General features: G+C 43.3%; 1 protein-coding gene across 2 annotated transcripts in view; it reads right to left on the bottom strand.

Moving 5' to 3' along the window:
* Positions 1-17488, bottom strand: part of myom1b (myomesin 1b) — a 129725-nt gene that overhangs the window by 109359 nt on the left and 2878 nt on the right. The gene's annotated exons all lie outside the window — the stretch shown is intronic.

Below are 17488 nucleotides of genomic sequence, written 5' to 3'. Positions count from 1 at the left end.
GGAGGAGACAGCCACCTTTATACGAGGTGCCGAGGGGAGGAACCAAACCGGAAGGGGGTGTGTCCAGGTATGACAAACACACACAACGGTGGTCCAAATAGGACAAAGGCACAACTGAGGTCCACCACATTCACCCCTTCCTTTAAAAAAACAACACGGGGGTGAAGCGGAAACAATATTACAAGTCCAGACGAACCGGTGGCTTGATCCGCCGTCGCGATCGTCGTAGTGCAGGTCGCAGAGTCGTCCGAGCAGGGAGCGATGTCGGCCCAGGTTCCGTACAGTGAGCGTCGAGAGAAGGCGCCAGATGGTGTGAAGCGGACCGATCCGTCGTCCCATCCAGTAGTCGGGTACTGCGTGGCGACGGCTCCGGCGACTCAAGCGAGGTGTACACAGGGGCGAGAGGAGTGAGCAGTGGCCCTGGTGGCGTATGGGGAACAGTGGGAACCGGAGCTAGGGGGTGGGGGGCCGCAACAGGCTCTGGGCGCACTACATTGGAGACAGGGACTGAGGGAGGAAGAGGCGTAGCAACCTCCAAGTGGACAACACCAGGGAGCGTGGGGCGGAAGGACGTGGTGACCTCAGGGGCACCCGCGGGTGCCAAGTCACGGACAGAAACCGTGTCCTCCCGCCCATCAGGGTACGCTACATAAGCGTATTGAGGATTAGCGTGGAGCAATTGGACCTCCTCGACCAAGGGATCTGCCTTATGGGTCCGGACATGCTTCCAAAGCAGGACGGGCTTTATCCGCGTAACGGGGCATAGTAGGAGTAGAAGCCCAGGCATCTCCTCAGTGCTTTGAGGGTAGTAGGGAGGGTAAGCTGCATAAGGGGACGCATACGGGCTGGGTCGGGGCCAAGGACACCATTTTCTATCACGTACCCAAGGAGGCGAGGCGGCGTGTCCGGAAAACACACTTCGCCTCATTATATGTGAGGTTCAGGAGAGTGGCCGTACAAAGGAATTTTTGTAGGTTGGCATCATGATCCTGCAGGTCATGGCCGCAGATGGTGACGTTATCCAGATACGGGAAAGTGGCCCGTAGCCCGTGCTGATCTACCATTTGACCCATGACCCGCTGGAAGACTGAGACCCCATTGGTGACACCAAAGGGGACTCGGAGGAACTGGTAGAGGCGACCGTGCGCCTCAAAGGCAGTATATGGGCGATCCTCCGAGCGGATAGGGAGCTGGTGGTTAGCCGGTTTCAAATCGATCGTCGAGAAAACCCTATAGTGCGCGATGCAGTTGACTATGTCCGTGATACGGGGAAGAGGATACGCATCTAGTTGGGTATACCTGTTTATGGTCTGGCTGTAGTCAATCACCATGCGGTGTTTCTCCCCCGATTTAACTACGACCACTTGCGCCCTCCAGGGGCTGGTGCTGGCCTGGATAATCCCTTCCCGGAGCAAACGTTGTACCTCGGACCGAATGAAGGCCCGGTCATCCGCACTATAGCGCCTACTCTTGGTGGCTATAGGCCTACAATCCAGGGTGAGGTTATCAAATAAGGGGGGGGGTGATCTTGAGGGTCGAGAGACTGCAGGTGGTGCGCGAGGGGTGCTGCAGTGACGGCGCCTTGCAGACGGAGAGCGGGGGATAAGGGCCATCATACTGCAGGGTGACGCTCCTATGATGGCTGAGGAAATCTAACCCCAGCAGTACAGCTGCGCAGAGTCGTGGCAGCACAAGGAGCCGAAAACATTCGTAGACTGTGCACTGTACCGTCAGCGTCACCAAACAGCACCCAAGGACCTCCACTGAGTGGGAATTCGAGGCCATGGAGATGGTCTGGCTCCAGGGTCGCACGGGAAGGGCATATTGACACACTGTGCGAGGGTGTATAAAACTCTCCGTGCTCCTGCAGTCGAACAGGCAGTTTTCTGCATGACCATTTACCTTGATCTCCATTATGGACTTGGAAAGTTGATGAGGCTGCGACTGGTCCAGGCAAATCGATGCCACCGTCGAATCCAAGAAGAATCCATCTTCGTCCCCGTCTGATGACGTCACGGATAAAGCTTCCTGCTCAGTGCGTCTTGATGCCAGTCTCAAAGATGGCGATTCCCGCGCTTCCGGTGACCGCATCAAAGATGGCGATTCCCGCACTTCCAGTGACCGCATTAAATATGGCGATTCGCGCGCAGCCGCCACCTGCCTTAAAGATGTCTGCGCCCGCGGAACACACGTGACGCCCCGAGGCTTCGGAAGTGGCTTTGCCCGGCAGACTTTAGCGAAGTGGCCTAGCTTACCGCATACGGAGCAAATCGCGTCCTTCGCCGGGCAGCGACGCCGAGGGTGCTTGGGTAGGTCGCAAAAGTAACATTTGGGCCCCGCCGGAACAGCCGTCGCGGTGGAGCCGTCGATAGAACGGGATGCAGGGTAAGACCCGAGATTGTGAGAGGCCGCTTCTAGCGTTTCAGCCATTGTGGCTGTTCTTCGGAGATCTCGGTCATCTTGTTCCAGCAGGCGCTGCCGGATGTATGTAGACTCAATGCCCGCAACGTAGGCGTCGCGGATCAGGTCCTCCGTGTTCTGAGCTGCTGTAACAGCCTTACAGTCACAAGCTCGAGCTAGGACCCGCAGGGCGTGCAGAAATTGGGCGCACGATTCTCCTGGCTGCTGCTTGCGGGTAGTTATGAGATGTCTGGCGTAAACCACGTTAGGGCTCTTTCGGAACTGCCCTTTTAGGAGTTCGATAGTGTCCGCGTACGTAGCAGCGTCCCGGAAGATTCCATAGACAGCTTCGCTTACCCGGGCGCGGAGCACGTGGAGTTTAGCGTCGTCGGTGTCGATGGCCGTAGCGATGTCGACGAATGCTTCGAAGCAGTCCAGCCAATGATCAAATTTATCAGAGGCTCCAACCTCTTGAGGGTCTAATGCTAACTTGTCGGGTTTTAGAAACTGCTCCATGCTGGTCAACTGTTGTGAATAATATTGATGCGCTATCAATAAGGCGAAAGACTACCGGTGTGCCAATACAAGTGTAGGCTTTTATTCACAACAGAATCAGGAGCAGATCCCAACAAATAACCGACCTGGACTGAACAAGGGGAAGGAGACAGCCACCTTTATACTAGGTGCCGAGGGGAGGAACCAAACTGGAAGGGGGTGTGTCCAGGTATGACAAACACACACAACGGTGGTCCAAATAGGACAAAGGCACAACTGAGGTCCACCACAGTGGTTTGTTATCAGATTTTGCTTTGATGTTTCTGTGAAGCACCTTGAGATGTTTTATTATGTTCAAGGTGTTATATAACTACAGTTTATTGTTTTAACACAACCAACCTGAAATACAAACCAAAAGCTCATGGCGCTTGAATTCCTGAATTTATCTAAAATATTCTGTTAGGTGGTAGAATATTTAAAGTTTTTATTGATTTTAAGTCATCCACGAATCACCCAGTGGGTGGCACGGTGGCACAATGGTTAGCACTGCTGCCTCACTGTGCCAGGGACCCAGGTTCAATTCCGGCCTCAGGTTTGGAGTGGATTTGCCCTTTCTCCCTGTGTCTGCGTGGGTTTCCTCTCGGTGCTCCAGTTTCCTCCCACAGTCCAAAGATGTGCGGGTTAGGTGGATGGGCCATGCTAAATTAACCCTAATGTCGGGGATTAGCAGGGTAAATGTGTGGGGTTACAGGAATAGGGCTTGGGTGGGATGTGGTCGGTACAGACTCGATGGGCTGAATGGCCTCCTTCTGTACTGTAGGGATTCTATGATTCTATGATTCAGTTCTGGTATGATTAGAATGAGTTATAGACTGATACCCTGCTTACTTAGGTGACCAAGCAAATACTTAATGTGAAACTGAGCTGATTAAAAATCATGATTAGGTGGAATTTTCCAGCCATTCCTGCCAATGGGATCTTCCGGACCTCCTGATGGTTAACCCTCCGCCAAGCGCTCCCCAGCAGTGGAAGATGCAAACAATGAGAAACCTCGTTGACAGAGCGGGACTGGAAGACCCCACCATCGGCCAATGACAAACTGGTGGCCAATGCCGCCGCAAAACATGCCACAGGTTGGGGGTGGTGGCGGGGTGGAGGGGGTGGGGGTGGTGACGGGGTGGAGGACTTGGGGGTGGTGGCAGGGTGGAGGGGGTAGCGCTGGGGAGGCCAGTTTTGCTGCATTTACTGATCTCAATAAGATCTACAATAAGGCATGACAATTGGCTTCAATGTCTCTGGACTGAGGTTGAGAAAAGTCCCCCACATTTCGAATCCTGATTGCTCTTTTAGGAATATAAGAATAGTAGTCGGCCATTCAGTCTCCAAACCTGCTACAGCTACTTAATTAGATGAACTTCATGTAGAAATGTCGGAACACAGAAACAGGAGAAGGCCATTTAGACCTTCAAATCTTCTAAATTACAGGGAGTAGAACTCAATTTTGTTTAATCTCTCATCACAATTTAACCCTTGATGGATGGACATCACTTTGATAAATCTATGCTGAACTCCTTCCAAGGCCAATGTCTGCTTCCAAAGGTGTGGTGTGCAGAGTTGACCAAAGTACTCCAGATGTGGTCTAACCAGGGCTTTGTAATAGTCGCATGACTTTAGAAAAGTGATAAAAATCCTCTAGATAAATATGTAGGATTTAATTAGCCTTTTTGATTACCTAAAAAAGCTATTTAATCTGTGGTTCCAAATCAGACCAACCTCATTCTGAGAAAAATCAAGCTGTGACATCCCAGAAAACAATTAGTTGATGGTTGGTGAGTATTTTTCCCATTTATTTTTCACAGCTCGGGTAAATTTTAATAGTTGTGAGGATTCTTTTTAGTAGTAGTAAGATGCTCTTTAAAGTCTACCACTTTGACCGAGCTTTTGATGATTTGCCCTTACATCTTCTTCATGATATTTTATATAAAAACAGAAAATGTTGCAACTACTGAGTAATTCTGGCAGCACTTATGAAGAGAAAGACAGTGTTAACATTGGATGAACTTTCACCAGAATACCTTGAGTGTTTGCTGCATTTTCTGTTTTTATTTCAGGTGTTATAAATGCAAGGTTTTATAAGATTGTTATGTTTCAGTATTGTGTCTTTAATTTAGGATAAGATCGAGGAATGAAGGTACCTGCAACCAGTTGTTAAAGGGTTTTTTATTGGGAAGAAGGTGTAAAGTATTCACATGTGTAAATAATGACCTGAGTAGCTGTTGGGCTTTTAGTTTCCAAATCCCTGAGAGATGTTAGGCTTTATAAATAGTTATACTTTAAACTGTCATTATAATTCCAAGATAAAATGGAGTTTGAATAGTTAGAGGATAACTAATTAGTATTTTACCTAGATACAAGGCCCATGTGATTCATGTTGCCATGGAGATGGGCTTTGGGAAGGGAAGAGTCCATCGGAGGCAATGATAAGTTAAGATTGCATATTTCCTAAATATCACTGAACCTCATAGACAGGGTCAATCTGCAAGAATTAGAGACAGAGGTAACAAGTCTCTCTTGTTCACCATGCAAAACATGTGTAGGGGCTTGCACCCGGATTGAAGAGATCAAAATTGTGAGAGTTTAAATGAAGCCAGAAGGTACACTTAGCTTTGGCTCGAGGAATGTTTCTCCAGAGTAATCAACTCAGTGAAAGGCAGTTTGGGGATTCAAAGTTATCCAGCTAAAAAAGGGAAAAGGAGCCAAGAATCACTTTGGACTTGTTCCTGGAGACTGAATTGTCTACTTAAGGGACAGAGTAAAGTATTGCTGTGCAGGGAGATTTTCAGTTGTTTTAAATATTAAATGGAAAACCTATTCTGTAGTTTAGAATACAAGTTGCCTGCTGAAATATTGTTCGATTAATGTTGCCGTTAGTTTGTTCATTCCAGTAAGTCTTGTCATGTGATCCTTTCAGCCATTCACTGGAAGTTCGAATTTTCTTTTGAAAGTTATCGATCTCTGCTGGATTTAAGCATCCACCGTAATTTGCTCATAACGTTTTAATGATCTATACATCCATCATCTATAGCTTTTTATCATTTAGTACTCTGATCGACCCTTTTTAGCTTCAAAGTAGATGATTTCACGTTTGCATGTACAGAAATTTATTTGCCAGTTTTCCCATTCACTTAATATATGAATATTTCTCTGTGATTTTACACTGTTTCTAATTGCTACCTATCGTTTTGTCATCAGAAATCTTGGATATTAGTTCTCTAATCCATCATCTAAGTTTTTCATAAATACGGTGAATATTTTAGGCCTAAACACAGATCCCTTTTGGACGTTACAAATCACACCCTCCCATTTAGAGTACCTGTCCATTATCCTTACTCTCTGTCTCCTGCCGCTCCAATTTCATATCCAAATCAATGATTCACCTTCAGTTCAATCAGCTTCAACTTTTAACTAAAATCCTTTTATGAGGAAACTTACCAAATGTCTCTGGACATCCATGTTTATAACATATATTCTCCTGTCCACTAGCCACCTCTTCAAACTACCCTGGATAAAAGCAAATTACTTCAGATGCTGGAATCTGAAACCAAAAGTGAAAATGCTGGATAATCTCAGCAGGTCTGGCAGCATCTGTAAGGAGAGAAAAGAGCTTACGTTTTGAGTCCAGATGAACCTTTGTCAAAGCTCAACAAAGGGTCGAGCTTTGACAAAGGTTGATAAAGGATCATCTGGACTTGAAACATCAGTTCTATTCTCTCCTTACAGGTGCTGCCAGACCTGCTGAGATTTTCCAGTATTTTCTTTTTTGTTTTCAAATTACCCGCCTTTTCTTTAATCATTCATAGGATGCTGGCTGAGCCAGCTTTTATTACCCACCACTGAGTGAATTTTAGAGTCAAACACATTGCTGTGGATCTAGAGTCACACGTAGGCCAGACCAGGTAAGGATGACAGATTTCCTTCCCTAAAGGACATTAATGAAACAGATACGTTTTGACAACAATTGACAATGGTTTCATGGTCATCTTTAGACTTTGAATTCCAGATTTTTATTGAATTCAAATTTCCCCATCTGCCATGGTGGGATTCAAACCCAGGTCCCCAGAATATTATCCTGGGTGTCTGGATTATTAGCCCAGCGACAATACCATTGAGCCGCTGCCTGCCCTCCATATTCTTTGGTAACTCTAACTGACAAAAATCTAATGTCAGCCTTGAAAGTAGCAATTATTTTACAATCCATTTGGGCAGCTGTTTCTGAAGAGAGTTCCCAATTTCTATTACCGTTTGTGTGAAAATGGCTTCCTTCACCCCTTTAACATCTAGGCCACCCCTTAATCTTCTTCTGGCCTGTGCTAGGTAGTAACTGTCAGCAAAGAACAGTATCCGATTTGCCTGTGATAGTCCCAAACTCATTCTGACTGCCTAGGATCACAAGTGAAGAATTATCACATGAGGTGCTGTCCCCTAGCACAAGTCATCAGCTTCAGGAAAGGAGGGGAGAAAATTAGAGGAATGAAAAAGAAGTTTCAATTTTGTCAAACACCTATTTTGCCAAAATATATTTCAGTGACTGTTGCAATATTGCTGATGGAACATACTGATTAGCATACTGCTGAATATGTAAATAGTTTTGTAAACTTCATCAGAGAAAGTGATGAAAGTTAACATGTGATATAGATGTTGGAGCAGGATTGATCAGCAGATATCACGTGTATGACGAGCTCGTCTGGCATTTTTCAATAAAGACCCCATTGTTTATGTTATGTATGTTGGGGTGGAGCCCCTTTAACAGAATGAGTCAGGTGATCCTGGGGGTGGGGTCATCTGCCCAGGGACTGGCCGGAGAGGGCAGTTGTGGTTTGGAGTGTGGAACGAGTAAGACCTGCAATAAATACTTGTGTTCCCTGATGCCTGTCTGTGGATCTTGAGGATACCACTCAGTAGTAAAGAATTTAACAGTTTAAGTTTATCATTCATTGTCATAGTGTTTGGTATGTTTGTGTTATGAGTCAATAACAGAGCACGATAAGAAGAACCCGAACTTGTGTAAAGTATTTATATGGTATTTTTAAATTAAGTAATTTCAGCCAAGCTTCAAATACAACACCAACAAGCATACAGAACTGATTCTCATCAAAGTTAAATGAACACATCATGGCATTTTTGAACCATATCAAAAGTAAACAGATTGTTGAAGATTCCTTTTGTCATTTTTAAATACTAATTTTTAAATTCTAGTTGAAACCTAAGTTGGTTTTGTGTCTCAATAACAATGAACGAGGGTGATTGGAACGTTCCTACATTTAGGCTATTTTAACCAACAAAATCATGCTGGGATTGGAATAGTTGGGTAGTTTGTTTTTGAACGGCTCAGGTGCGATAGGCCAAAGGTCTTTTTCTGTGCTGTATACCTCTATGACTAAATCATTTGTCCAATCTTCTACAGTCTTTAAAATTTATCAAATTTTTTCAAGGCAATTGCAAGATTAAGTCCATTTTATTGGACTTGCAGCCTGTAAATCTATATATTATCTCTTGTGTAATAGACTTATTGTAAAAGGCTGTTTTTTTTTATTCATTAAAGGGATGTGGATGTTGCTAGCTAGGCAAGCATTTATTGCCCTTCTCTAATTGCCATTGAGAAGGTGGCGGTGAACTGCCGTCTTGAACCACTGCAGGCCATGTGGTGTAGATACACCCACAGTGCTGATAGGGGGGGAAATTCAAGGATTTTGACCCAGTCATAATGATGGACAGCCTTGATGTCAGGATGGTAACAAATGAAGTTGTATTCACCAATAATGGTATTAGCATTTCACTCAGCAAGATTTCGACCATCTTTTTTGTATAAAGGATAATTTTACAACCTTAAACTTCCATTGGAATTTTGAACATCAGGAATAAAATTAATAAGCTGAAAATTATGGGGTTGGGCTCATGTGCCCTGATTTCTAATCTGCTTTCTTCAAAGTATTCACAATGTTATTCGTGTGCTGCAATAATTGCATAATTAATGGTATTGTCTAGAATAACTGAAAAGTAATATTGCAATGACTTTGATTGCCTGGTCATTCAAAATGTCCGACATGGACAAACAGTAAATTTTTGAGGCATAAGATAAATTACTGACATCACCTATGCTTGAATAGTGAGTCATTACTCACCATTATTAAAGAGTAAATGCAGCAAGATCTGGACAACATTGAGGTCTGGGCTGATAAACGGCAAGTAACATTCGTGCCACATGAAAGCCAGGTAATAACCATCTCCAACAAAAGAGAGTCTAAGCATCTCCCCTTGACAAGCAAAGGCATTGCTGTCGCTGAATCCCCCATTAATAACATCCTGAGGTTGGGGTGGATTTACAATGAAGCACACCATGCCTAGGCACAGAGCCCTGACCAAACGGGGGGGAGGGGGAGTGGTCACACCAGCCAGTACACTGGGCAGCCAATTGGAGCCTGATTACTCTGCGTTTGCTGATAGGCTCAACAGCAGAATCTGATTGGTGAGTCTGAAAGAGCAGGAAAACACTGGTCCAAACCATAAGAATGGTGAACTTGAGGCATTCGTGTGCAACAAATGAACAGCGGCAACTAGGTGAGGAGGGAGAGGCAGAGGCTGCTGAGGTTTTGCTGGGGATTTTTGGTACTTTATTCCTAATCAAAAAACCAATTAAGTCCAATCCACACATGAGGGACAAAACAGATCCAAGCTGACAAGACAGGATTATACGTCCCATCTTGGACTCGATCAAACAAGAGCCAAGCTGACAGAATAAGGCATTACACCCCCTCCCGGGCTTGATCTGAGCTTCGCCTTAGCTGAAAGGCCTAGATGGCTTTAAAGAATTGCATCAGGTGAAGTTTCAGTTTAACCTCACTGGCCACTCTGATCACTTACACTTGTTCTTAGCCAAAAGGCCAAGAAGCTCTTTTTGCCAAAGACAAGCAGATTTGTGACTCGACCCAGGGCTGAGGGCAGGCTAGCAACAGTGAGACGTGAGGGCACCGAAAGCCACCATAAGGTGAGATCAACCGCCGAGCAAGCAGGGCAGGCAAGGCAAGCAGGCGACTTGGCCCAAGGCTGAGGGCAGGCCAGCAACAGTGAAGAGCGAGGTGCCGAAAACCACTACGAGGTGATGTCAGCCACTGAGAGAGCAGGTGAGGCGAGCAGGTTTGCAACTTGACGCAGGGCAGGCCAGCAACAGTGAGGCACGAGGCACTAAATCAAGCCTTAGCCCTGAGGAGATGATGAGTGAGGCAGGAGGCTGTCTTGAAGAGCCCAGGCGAGAATTATGAGTGAGATTGTGAGAATGGGAGACTGTGAGTGGATGGGGGGAGGAAAAGTGTGAGGGTGTGTGAGGAGAAGAGCGTGCGAGGGGGTGAATCAGGGTTGCAGACTTCCAGGGAGAGTGTGTGAGGGCCAGTTGCATTATGGCAGGAGGGAGACATTGTGATAGGACTGGGGGTCCATGCGGAGGGAGAGTTTGTGAGTTTGTGAGGGGGAAAGGACAGAAGAGTAGAATGAGTATTGTTTGAAATCTAGATCACAGCTTCATAGTTAAAACATGAATACGCTTTATGCAGAGCTTGAATTGAAGCTTATAATAACATGGGTGGACTGGGCAAACGCCTGCTCTTTCAGATGCTGCATTAAAATTAACATCAGTTTCTTTAATAATATGAAGCGACACTATCCATCTGGTCGTCAAAAACACAGAAAATTGAAAGTGGGCCACCTTTGCGTTCTGTGGGCCGAGACTGGGTGTTTTGGGAGGGATGTGAGGTTTGGAGGTGGGGGGTGGGGGAGGGTGTCACAGAACAGCACGAATTGTAATTCTGCCTCTGTCCTGAGGGTTACATTGACCAGAACCTGAACTAGAGGAGACATATAAATAGTCTGGCTAAAAAAAGCAGATCAGAAACTGGGAATTCTACTGCAAATTCTACCTCCCAGCTCCCCAAAGCCTGTCATCTTCATCAGAAATCATCCTGATTTCCAAATTTAACGACATATATGCACTTGTAGGAAATTGCTATACTGTTAAGTGCAGAAATCAGGAAGTTGCTGTCAGAGTTACCCTATTCATCCAGAATTGCACCAGAATAGCATCTTAAGAAGAGACTCAGCACTGAGAAACAGTATGGTGTGAAATTTCTGTTCATATGTGGTAGGTATACACTTTGTCACCAGGCAAAGTTAGTGCTTCCCCAATTGATTCTTTTAGATTTTAATTATTATTGGAGTTTTTTTACACATTTTCTCTCTGTCTCATTTATCTTTCTCTCTTTCTTAATCCTACCATTCTTTCCCTCTTTTTATTTTATTTTCTTGATCTTGAATTAAATATTGTAATTGACACTTCCTGGTTCTGATTCTGTGTGGCTCATTAATGATTCTTCAGTCTGATGGGGTTAAGGAAACACACAGCTGATTGCCATGTTCATACCAAGTTTCCCTGTAGAGGGCACTACATGCAAATAGCATTCTTATCACAGCAAATTCCAGTTCAAACCCCCATAGATAGTCTGTGAGCCAACTGGCTCTGTTCCTTAATTCTTTCGTCACTAAGTACAAATTCTGGCCCATTATTTTTGAATCAGCAACTCAACAAAATAGTTCTATTCAGTGTTTTATTACATCAAAGAATTTTCATGCACAGATTGTTAGGGAGATAAAGCAACTAGTCTTTTGGTATTCTATTCTTGCTACCTAAATACTTATGCCATATTATTGCAATTTCGATGGCCAGTCTCGGGAAAATGCATTGCAAAATAAAGCCTAAGGTCACCGCAATTCAGATTGCACAAATGCTCATCATGGTTTTGTTTTTCTTCACATGGTGTGATAATATTCCTATTTAAATCGTGTAATTTAGCCATAGAATAGTGTCTGACATAACTGCTGTGGTTGCAAATAGATTGACTAAGAATTTAATAAAATTGTTTCTGAGAGTCAGATGCGTGCGCTTACATGTGAAAATATAGCAAAAGTGGGAGCATGTATATCGAGGTTCACCATATTGGTGATGGCAAGATAAGCAAGGCTCAATCACTTTATAACATTGATGCAACTTTTCGATTTGTTAGTGCCTTGTTGTTATCCCATTACTCAAGTTGAAGATTCTTGATTCAATTGCAATAGTTTTATTATATTTTATTGGTGGTTCTGTATATTCACACCTTCATCCTCCTGCTGGCAAAGTGACCCATTTATATTTATGTCCAAGAGCCTTCACCGGCTAACTACGCACTCCTACCCTGCCCGTATTACAGCTGCATTATTCTGGATGAACTTGGTCATTTCAGTTAAATCTTAAATAGGGCAAGTAGTTAAAAAAATGTTTTTTTTCCCATTTTTATTCCATCCAAAAAACCAAATTTAAATTTAATCCAATTCACCAAACCCCACAAGAGAGACAAATAAGAACCAAGCTGACAAGATGAGGCATTGCACCCCATCTTGGGCTTAATCTGATGCTTCATCTTAGCCAAAAAGCCGAGGTGGCTTTGAAATTCATTCCATTGGTGCCCAATGAAGTTTCCTCTAAGCTGTGCAGCCACCCAAATGTTCCTGCACAGGTCAAGCACAAGTCAGCCCCTTTAAGTTACCACCCATGTGTGACCACACAAAGACATGTAAAGAGACCCATGCATTTAAATGAATAGGCTGACCAGAACAAAAGATGTGGTTGCCCAGAAACAAAAAAAAGGTTTATGTACATGCTTGAATTTCTTTTTCATTTGTAGCTTTTAGTAGCATATGCAGATAACAACAGCAACAACTTGTATTTTTTGTAGCACTTTTAACATAGTCAGACATCCCAAGCTGTTTCAAAGAAGGGTCATAAAACAAAATTTGCCAGATATTGAGACAGATAATCTAAAACTTGGACAAAGAAACAGGTATTAAAGAGCATCTTAAAGAAAGAGAGGAAGAAAAGTGGAGAGGCTTAGGGAGAATAAAACATGGCTGCCAATGGTGGAGTAATTAAAATCAGGGATTCTCAAGAAGTAAGGAATAAATTACATAGAAAAGGAAGGGTGAGACCATGGAGGGATTTTAAATCAAGGATGGGAATTTTGCTTAATCAGGAGCTAATGTAGGTCAGCAAGATCAGGGTGTTGGGTGAATGGGATTTTGTCCAAGTTCAGACACAGGCCAAGGGTTTCGGATGACTGCAAACCTATGGAGGGCAGAATGGAGCAAGCTGACCAGAAATGCATTGAAATAGTCATGTCTAGAAGTAACAATGGCAAAGGCAAAATAAATTAATATCAAGGAGTTGACATGGTGTTTGATATTAGTTAAAAAGGTGTTTTCAAAAGTAGATTAATATATTTGCCAGAACAGTTAAATAAATTGATTTAACACAATCACATTAAGGTACTTGTTACGAATATTTCACAGTGGAATTTATTTTCTCTTCATAATTTTCTTTGTAACCTAACTTGCAGCAAGTGCCATTTACCCATCACTTCTGCATTCACCGACCTACACTGCCAATCTGGCAATTCCTTGATTTTTAAAATTCACGGAGTTACAGAATTGCTACAGTGCAGAAGAAGACCATTTGGCCCCTCATGTCTGCACTGGCTCTCTGAGTGAGCAACTCACTGAGTTCCATCTCTGTAACCTTGCACATTCTCTCTTTTCAGATAACAGTCCAATTCCCTTTTGAATGTTTCAATTGAACCTGTTTCCACCACACTCTTAGAGTTTTAACAACACCAGGTTAAAGTCCAACAGGTTTATTTGGTAGCAAATGCCATTAGCTTTTGGAGCGCTGCTCCTTCGTCAGATGGAGTGGATATCGCAGAGCATTCCAGACCCTAACCATTCACTACATGAAAAGGTTCCTCCTCATATCAGTATTGCTTCTTTTATGAATTACTTTAAACCTGTGCCCTCTCATTCTCAATCCTTTCATTCTTAATCCTTTCATAAGTGGGGACAGTTTCTCCCTATTACTCTGTCCAGACTCCTCATAATTTTGAACATATCTATCAAATCCTCTCTCAGCCTTCTTTTCTCTGAGGAAGATAATCCTAATTTCTCCACTCTATCTTCATAACTGAAGTTCCTCATCCCTGGAACCATTCTCATCCTTGTTTTCAAAACTTCCAACCCCACTTTCCTGCCCACATGTGTCCATCCATTCCCCTGACCTCTCCTCATTACAATTCATAATACTTCCACATTTTAGTCATTTGCAGATATTGAAATTATGACTTGCAGACCCAAGTTTAGGTAATTAGTAGAGAAAAGCAAGGGTGCTAGTACCAAGTCTGGGAATGCTACTGTATACCTTCCACCAATCCAAATAAAAAACAATCGCCACTGCCCTCTCACACAAAAACAGAAAATGTTGGAAAATCTCAGCAGGTCTGATAGCATCAAGTCTGACTGCTTTCTGTTTCCAGTCACTCAACCAACTTTGTATCCATGTTCCTTTTATTCCAAGAGCTTTAAGTTTTTGTTATGAAGCACCTTATCAAACATCTTTTGGAAGTCCATGTACACCACATCAACTGCATTAGCCTCATTGTCCCTCTCTGTTACCTCCTCATAATATCAAATTATCTTAAATCATTGCCTTTAACAAATTTGTGCATGTTTTCCTTAATTAATCCATATTTGTTCAAGTGACTGTTAACTTTGCCCAGATTGTCATTTCCAAAAGTTTTCCCACCACCAAGGTCAAACTGACTGACCTCTATTTGTTGGGTTGATCCTTACATCTATTTTTGAACAAGGATGTGAATTTTCAATTCTCTTATTCTTTTGCACCACCTCTACAACTAAGGAGGACTGGAAGATTTGGGCCATTGCCTCCTGATTATCTCCCTCAATATCTTTAGATGCATATTGTCCAGGTCTGGTGAATTATCTGTAAGTAAAGCTGGTCTTTTAATACCTCCTCCTTATCCATTTTTAGTCCACTCTGTGTCTCAACTTCCTCCTTTTTTACTATGACTTGGTAAAGCCAAGTGCAAAGTATTCATTCAGTACCTCGGTCATGCCCCTGCCTCCATGTGTAAATCCCCTTTTTGGTCCCTTGCCAGTCCTATTGTTCGTTTGCCACCCTTTTACTATTTATATACCTATAGAAAACTTTTGTATTCCCTTTTATATTAACTGTCAAACTCTTCTCAAATTCTTTCTTAAATCCTCTTCTTTTTCATTTCTCTTCTGAATTTTTTACGTTCAGACTGTTTCTCACTGAAAATATCAACCTGACATCAGTCATACACCTCTTTTTCCTGCCTCATCTTGCTCTCTGTCTCATTCAATATAATGTCCTAACTATGTTAGGGGTTATGGGTTTTAACCAAAAAGAAAAATCTATGGTTTGCACACCTACATTCAAACTAACAACAACAGATTTATTCTAAGACCTCTTGCCTTCCGGAGTACAAACTGAAAGTAAAACAGCGGCCTGTGCAACACCCTAATGATGTCACCATCAAATCATGTGGTTTCTTTAAAGCAATGTGCGACCACTTAAATATGTAATATTCATAATCAGGGAATCCTGATTTTCCTTGTCCTACCTTTCCCTTCCATGCAAACGTATCCCAACTGTACCAAACCATCTCCTCTTTAAAGAGAGCTGATTGTTCCAATACAGTTTTTCCAACTATTCTTTGATTCCAGTTTATCTGGTCCAAATCCATTCTGATCCCATTGAAATTGGCCTTCCTCCAATTAATTGTATTTACTCTGGATTGTTCCTTGTTGTTTTTCCATACTGAAGCTAAATCTTGTGACAGAATAATCACTGTTCTCTATATGTTTCATACTGGTACTTCTTGATCCACTTGACACACCTTATTCCCCAGAACCAGATTCAGAAATGTCTCCTTCCTTGCTGGGCTAGAAACACACTGATCAAGAAAATTCTCCTGAACACACTTCAGATACTGTTGCTCCTCTCTGTCTTATTACTATCCTAATCTATACCATATTAGGATAATTAAGACTCCATAGCTACTCAATAGTTATTGCACATCTCCAAGATGTCCTTGCAAACATATTCCTCTATACCTTTCCTACTAACTGATATTCTATAAAATACACTCCATAGTATAATGGTACCCTTTTTTTCATTAATTCGTGGGACATGGGCATCGCTGGCTGGCCAGCATTTATTGCCCATCCGAAGTTGCCCTTGTTCAGGGAGGCAGTTGAGAGTCAACCACATTGCTGTTGCTCTGGAGTCACATGTAGGCCAGACCGGGTAAGGACGGCAGATTTACTTCCCTAAAGGACAGTAGTGAACAAGATGAGTTTTTTCCAAAAATCAACAATAGTTTCATGGTCATCGGTAGAGTCTTAATTCCAAATATTTTTTATCACATTCAAATTCCACCGACTGAAGTGATGGGATTTGAACCCAGGTCCCCAGAACATGAGCTGATCTTTGGGATTAATAGTCTAGCAATAATACCATGTGGCCATCACCACTCCTTTATTGTTGCAATGCTCTATAGATAAATAGATTCTGCTCTTGACCTCGCTAGGACATCCTCTCTCTCCAGCAGTAATATTCTCCTTAATCAACACTACCACCTCTCCTCCTCTCCCTGTCTTTCCTGAACATCTTGTATGCAGGAATATTTATATTCCAGTCTTTCCCTGTTTTTGAGTTAGGACTCCATTATTACCACATCATTATGTTCCTACGTGCCTATCTATGTCTGGTGCAACTATCTTATTTATCATACTCCCTCTATTCACATGCATGCATTTTTTAACCTAATTCATTCCCTCTTAGGGTAAGACTGGTGCTTCCCTTGTTCCCCATGCCATGTGTGCATCATTAGTTCTGTTTGACGAATGTGCTAAAGATTCTTTAATCGCTTGTTTATTGTGTGGGGGGTAGAGTGATGCACCTTTTGACTGCTTTGAGCCAATTTGCATGGGTTTCTTTTCTTAACCCCCTGACAATCAACAAAACATGATGTGGAGATGCCGGCGTTGGACTGGGGTGAACACAGTAAGAGTTTTAACAACACCAGGTTAAAGTCCAACAGGTTTATTTGGTAGCAAATACCATTAGCTTTCGGAGCGCTGCTTCTTCGTCAGATGGAGTGAAAATGTGCTGTCATGTGTGGGGGAGCACTTCAGCAGTTACGGGCATTCAGCCTCTGATCTTCAGGTAAGCATTCTCCAAGGCGGCCTTCACGACACACCACAGCGCAGAGTTGCTGAGCAGAAACTGATAGCCAAGTTCCGCACACATGAGGACGGCCTAAACCGGGATGTTGGATTTATGTCACATTATCAGTAACCCCCACAGCTTGCCTCCTGGACTTGCAGGCTGTCCTGTCTGGAGACAATACACATCTCTTTAACCTGTGCTTAATGCTCCCTCCACCCACATTGTCTGTATCTTTAAGACCTGGCTGGTTGTAGGGATTCGCATTCTAATCAGTATTCTGCAACTTGATTTTGTGTCTCTGTGCACTGTTTGAGAGCAGATATCCACTCCATCTGACGAAGGAGCAGCACTCCGAAAGCTTATGGTATTTGCTACCAAATAAACCTGTTGGACTTTAACCTGGTGTTG

This window comes from Mustelus asterias, chromosome 7, assembly GCF_964213995.1.
Source record: "Mustelus asterias chromosome 7, sMusAst1.hap1.1, whole genome shotgun sequence".
In the NCBI taxonomy this organism is placed as follows: Eukaryota; Metazoa; Chordata; class Chondrichthyes; order Carcharhiniformes; family Triakidae; genus Mustelus; species Mustelus asterias.
The sequence above is the reverse complement of the archived record's forward strand: the minus strand, read 5'-3'. Positions and strand labels throughout refer to the sequence as shown.